Here is a 5,853-nt window from a genome sequence, read left to right on the forward strand (position 1 = left end):
TCATAAAGAAAGCGAAAGGACTGAATGAGAATATTATCAGGAGTGCAATGCAACGAAAGAAATCCATATTAATGAATTAGGCCTATATAAAAGGCGAACTTTCAGTCGCTTTTCACATTCTTTGAGCTCTTTATTCAATGATCTTTGAGCCTCTTTCCCTTTCTTATAATATAATGGAAGAATTCATCATCTATTTATTTGTCTTTGAGTTACTCATGAAACTGAGACTTCCGCTCTCTCCTTTCTGACTAAGACTATCTTGCTTTGGTCGATACAAGGTTCCTACTAATCTTCTTTATGGTCCTAGGAAGTGAAAGAGTTGATTATGATAGAAATTCCCTCCTATTCTACTCACTGATCGTATTCTGACTCAGCTGCAAGGGGGCCCCCGCCCCGATGCCTTCTGTCTCGCTTTCAGTCTCTCATTCCACTGAGAATCAATTCCCTTTTGAAACTGTTCTGAACACAATTCCCTCAACACCCTACTCAATCCGGTCCTATTCTACCGCTACGTGGGATTAGAAAGGAGAAAAGAAGAAAGCCTATCTCCAACTCACTCTTTTCTTCTTCTTCTCTGATCTTAGACCGATCGACCATAATGATCTGAATCGCTTGGTAGCTCGACCGACTCACAAAGGAAAGAGAGGCAGAAGCCGGATCTCCGCAGACTGATTCTTCAATCTCCATCCGTCTATCCTGACTAACTGAACTCAGAAGCTAGGTAAAGTAGTAGGGTGCGGAACCTGGAGAGGCTCTGAGTCTCCTTTGTTGGACTAGCCTAAGGGGAAGATCATTCAAGGGGAATCGCCCAGGATCAAGGGCTCGACCTGATGTAGGGTCTCTCAGTTGCGCAAGTTATCTTCTTCCATTTCTGAATCAAGAAGTAGGATTCTCAGCATCGATAGTCGGACACCTTCACCCTCTTTCAAGACTATATTCACTTTCTTCCATTATAGCCTCCTTCCTTCTTCTTTTATCACTGGCATATTCTATGTATAAGATTACTGACTTGGTCAGCTATCACCTGTTTCAAAGTATCCACCTAACCATGCAGCCTATCTCCCTCGATTCCTCTCTCTCTTAACCTGATGAAGTCAAGTCTCAGTTCCTTTAAGCCCTTCTTGAAGAACCGATCTTGGCTATTTTTTGAAGGTTCGTCCACTTAATTGTCAAGCCTATCGTATTTCACTTATGGGTCTTAGCCGAGGCTTTTTGACCTTTTTATATCGTCAGCACTAAAGTAGAAGGGCGGCCTAACGGCTTGCTGCACTCAAAGCAAGCAGAGTCCAAAATCTCTTAATTGTTGTTAGGTTAATCAGCTTTAGTTCAAGGCCCAACCTCTCGCTCGATCTGGCAGCTCAAGCTCAGTTTCTCAATAGAAAAAGCGTGGTTGCGCTTGCTTGGTCAGCTCAATAAAGGTGCGAAGCGAAAAAGCATTCCTTACTTGAAGGCAGGAGGGAAAGAGTCTAAACTAAAGGGACGAATCGACTTCTCGGTCCAGAGGGAATTAGTTTGACACTTTGACAATGGTCCTACAACTGAAAGACCGTAGTAGACTACCTCTACGACAAGAACTGAGACGAAACGAAAGACAGACGCACATGAAGGTAGATCTATCTTATACCGGACTTAGAAGAGGTCAGACTCCCAGAAAGTGAAAGTGGAACCGCGGAGTGGGACAAAGCAGGAAAAGCCTAGGAGAAAGATCATATTCTATTAAGCTACGTAGGACGCTCCGTAGGAGTTGAGGCTCTAAGAAAAAATGGGGAGGATGGGTCCTCTGCTCATGAAGGATTAGAAATTGAGTAGGGGGCAGGCGGAGTAAGGAGTTGACAAAGACTAAAGACTGAGTCAGCCCGGGTCAGAAAGACAGTCCCCAACAGGTTATCCAAAGATCAATGGAGTCCAATGGGACTTTTTAGTGGAATTTCGATCATTCTTTGAGCCTTAACAGTCCTTTCGCTTCGCACCTTCGGACCGGTATCGATGCGTAGAAAGGAGAATGATGCTTGGTTTGGAGGTCACCGATGGGACTTCTCAAAGACAAATGGACGAAAGACCACAAGGAAAGATGAACCTTTATGCCGCCTCTGCATAAGCCTACACAAATGAAAGAAGCCGGATCGGGGCGATGCTACTTGACCGAGTGGGATAAGGAAAAGCAGAATCATAGGAGCAGCTGAGTTGACTCGGGGGTGCAGAAGAGGTTAGAAGTCTGGACTGAAAGAAATCAATGGTCGTCTTCTCGATCGGGATCTCGGAGCAAACCTTCTTTCCCGGCTGGGCGGGCTAACTAGTCTCTGTTACCTCCCCGAACCCTTGGATTCTTGGAATGGACTCATTATCTTCCTAGCCTGCTTGCATCGCATAAACCATTGGGTGAGGGAACCAGGTCCTGTATTTTCTTGCCTCAAATGCCCCGCTTGTCGGAGAATGAATGGTTTTTTTTGCGGTAAATCGGTGCTTTCCCTAATATGGTAGATTGAAGACGACTAAGGACGGGTCTAGTGCCTTCTTTTCTTTCTTGTCCCCCAGTTTGTCTGATTTTTGTGAGTGAGTCAGGGGGGTAGGGTGTGAACGAACGTCTTCCCTGCTAAGTCTACCTTTTGGTATGTGTTTTCTTGCCCCTTTCTTGTTTGACTGGGGCGGATTGGGTCTCTTTCCGAGTACAATTTGTACGGGTGTGTGTGTCTTCCCCCTTTGAATTCGATCCTTCAGGCCGTCCTCTTGTTTTCTTTCATCCAGCACTAGGGCATTACATTACTTGGTTTTCTCCCGTGCCTTGATCCGATCCTGAGTAAAGAGATCATGAAAGAGAGAATGAAGAGAGAATAGTGATTCCCACCGAGTCCGAAGAACCCTATGACTTCTGATCTCCACTTCTACAACGTAGTACAACGGAGTTTAGTTGCTTCGCTTATGTTCTTATTTGACGAGAAATATGAGAAATCCCTTTCTGCCTCTTTCTCTAATAAGAAGAACTCGGATAAGAAGAAGGGCGTAGCTTATGTTCTTATTTGACTCTCCTGATTCATAAATGTCTGGTTCACGCACTTTCTTTCTACCCGCCCTGTGACATGAAATGTGCCAAAGCAAGCCACTCCTGAGAGATGATTATCAGCGCTCCTCCTCTTCGCTGAACTCCCGCCCTATTTCCCTAAAAGCCCAGTGAAGTCCCCCTCTTCCTTACGGACCTGAAAGCTATTTCCGACTCTTCGCCTATCCCCTACTACTAGGATACACCTGCTTCGCTGCGTATCGGCCACGCTAGTTCGCCTGCTATACCTTTTTGATACCCAGAAAAGATACCTAGTAAAGTCACCCACTTTCGTGCCCTAGGAGCGGTAGCTATCGCGGCTCACCTCCCGGACTCTTGCTTATCAGCTCACCGACTTCGTCCCCTTACTGACGGCCTTCTTTGCTTGTTCGCCTATCGCCCCCTCGGCGGGCAATGCGAAGCGACCTTATTGCTCGGCTCTTTCGGTAGCTTACGGAAGGACCAAGGATTGTGAAAAGAAAGGTAGCTTGTTGAGGCCTATGTTGTATGTCAAACTAGTATAGAACACGTCCATTCTTTATTGAGAAGGAGAAATTGTCTACTTTCATCTTTCCTAGAGGTAAATTCATTGGATTATAGCGAAGAGTTTCAGTTCGCACCTGACCCACGTAGCGGTTACGAGATGATCAATTCTGAGATTGAATCTTTCTGATATATAATGTAGTGAATTGGGAATATTTCTTTGATCAGAAGTCCAGTCATCTCAGACCTCAATGAAAGCAGACTAGAAGCTAAGAAGGTGATGAGCCTATGACATTGATTTATACTAGGTACGCAGTTGAGTCAGCAGGCATTGAGGCAGACAGGCAGATACTTTATAGCGAGCCAAGTCATGTTCATAAAGAAATGGAGAACGAGGGCAGTCCTTAACACCCTTCTTCCGCGCTCTTGTCTTGTCCTTTCTGTCCTTTGCTCCTCTTTTTGGATGGAAAAGAAAAACCCATACTCCGGGTCCCAACCGATATCAAAAAAGAGTGAAGGTTGGGTCCCCAGTTTCCAGTATGGAGCCTCTAAGTCGGTCCTTTCGAGCTTGCCTGCCATAGCTACCCCTGCTCATGCATTTCAAGGGAGAGAAGCGGTACGGGAGACGCGTGCTAGCTTCACCAGGGCGGAGAGCTGCTACCTTCGTGCCTGTAGTCTGGGTTAAGTAGGACAACTTCGTACCTACCGTCCAGCATCCCTGGGTGTCCGGTCCCTTGGATCGGGGAAGGTATGCTCTTTCATGAGATGTTTCGGAAAGTAGTAGCCTCATTCAGTTCAGTGGGAGAGAAAAAAAGAGGTTAGCTCGACCCTTTGAGACTGTAATCGATGTAATTGAGTGAGACCCTATCTCTTCTTTCTAAGACGAGTAGAGGGAGAGGATAGGGGATGAAAACAAGCGTCTTTGGTGCCGGCCATTGCTGTCTCACTTCCTAACTATGAAACTCAATTTGCAATATCTTGATAAATAGAAGAACTCAATTCTATGTGGCCGCCGGGCAGCAGCATCACAAAAAGATAAGAAAGAAAAAGAAGAAAAGCCTAGGTTATGAAATAGAGTGAAAGCGCCTCCAAGGGGCCTTAGTTCATTTCAGAGCTTACCGACCACTTCTTCAACGACAAGAAGAAGGGCTCCTTATGCTACTGCGACGGAAAAAGCAAGACTAACGGAGCCCACTGGTCCTTTTGACGGGTTTTTCGCAAATTCTTTGACTTTATTCATTGATTCAGTCTCGTCTCAAATGCCTAATTAAGCTACGTAGGACGAGTCAGAAATCCTCTCATTGAGGACCTTTGTTTTGGAGGGGTCAAGACGAGCGAAAGCGGCTCGACTGTCAGGTTCAGAGCGAAGCCACTCGACTGAGGTTAGGAAGGAGAGGAGCGAAGCCACTCGACTGAGGTTAGGAAGGAGAGGAGCCGTAGTTAGGAGTCTGAGAGCGGTAGTGGATCTTTCACTATTAGAAAGTAGGGGCGAACGACTGCAGACCTACGGCAAGGAAGAAAGTTCAAGCCTAGGGACCCTATCTTAATCAGTATCTCGTGCGGCGGACTGACTTGGGTGCTGCGGGTAGGGTCTCATATGCTCCACCAGAATCCCTATCTTTTCTTATGGCGGGGAAGAGTACTATTTCAAGAAGAAAGGTCAGAGAAAGTGGAAGAGAGTTCCAGAAAGAAAGGATGAATAGGGGAGTCGGTAACAAGGCAGCTCAGCTCGAAGAAGAAAGGGAACAAGAGGATCGTAGATCGAAGAGTCTTGGAGCAGCTCTCACTCTTTGATAGGGTCGGCGAACCTTCTTTCCCTGAGACAGTTGGGTCGGCTGAAATACCGGTATTTGTCCTAAACTCATGTGTAAAGCAAATGAAAGAATGAAAGAAGAAAAGAGTGAAAGAGATAAGAAAGAGAAAGACTGAGATAAATAGTTATGACTTGATTATCATTATCTTATTTCATCTTGATAATCTCAACTTCTTTCTTGAGCAGTTTCGTTTTGATCTTTTAGAAAGACTATGCCAAAGATTACTATGGGAGAGAGATGAGCTCTACGGATGACTAAGAAATCCGTAGTTGACCCACGGAGCGGTACGAAGAGTTCCCAAGAGGCGGACGAAACTCGACCACGAGGCAAGCGGGTAGGTATATCCGTTCTCCCATCCTTTTATCTTGTGCAGCTTTTAGATCGGATCGAGGGTAGGGAATCTTCGTTTTCTCTTCATGTCCAAGTCTTTTCATTGCCTTTATTTCAAGGAGAACGGGGAGTTAGGATTTGAGCCTCATCTGCCTCCCCGGTGGAAAGACCGAATTCAGGTTCACAATG

The 5,853-nt window shown here is 45.8% G+C and overlaps 1 protein-coding gene across 1 annotated transcript in view; it reads right to left on the bottom strand.

The window, feature by feature from the left end:
- Positions 1-2,423, bottom strand: part of LOC127146372 (NADH-ubiquinone oxidoreductase chain 5-like) — a 5,911-nt gene extending 3,488 nt beyond the window's left edge. The window contains 1 exon segment of the mRNA XM_051080769.1: positions 1-2,423. This exon segment is cut by the window's left edge and continues 2,399 nt beyond it. The gene's annotated coding sequence lies outside the window, so the exon portion shown is untranslated.
- Positions 2,424-5,853: the final 3,430 nt, after the last annotated feature.

The sequence above is a fragment of the Cucumis melo genome, unplaced genomic scaffold (genome assembly GCF_025177605.1).
Source record: "Cucumis melo cultivar AY unplaced genomic scaffold, USDA_Cmelo_AY_1.0 utg000634l, whole genome shotgun sequence".
NCBI classification, from domain to species: Eukaryota; Viridiplantae; Streptophyta; class Magnoliopsida; order Cucurbitales; family Cucurbitaceae; genus Cucumis; species Cucumis melo.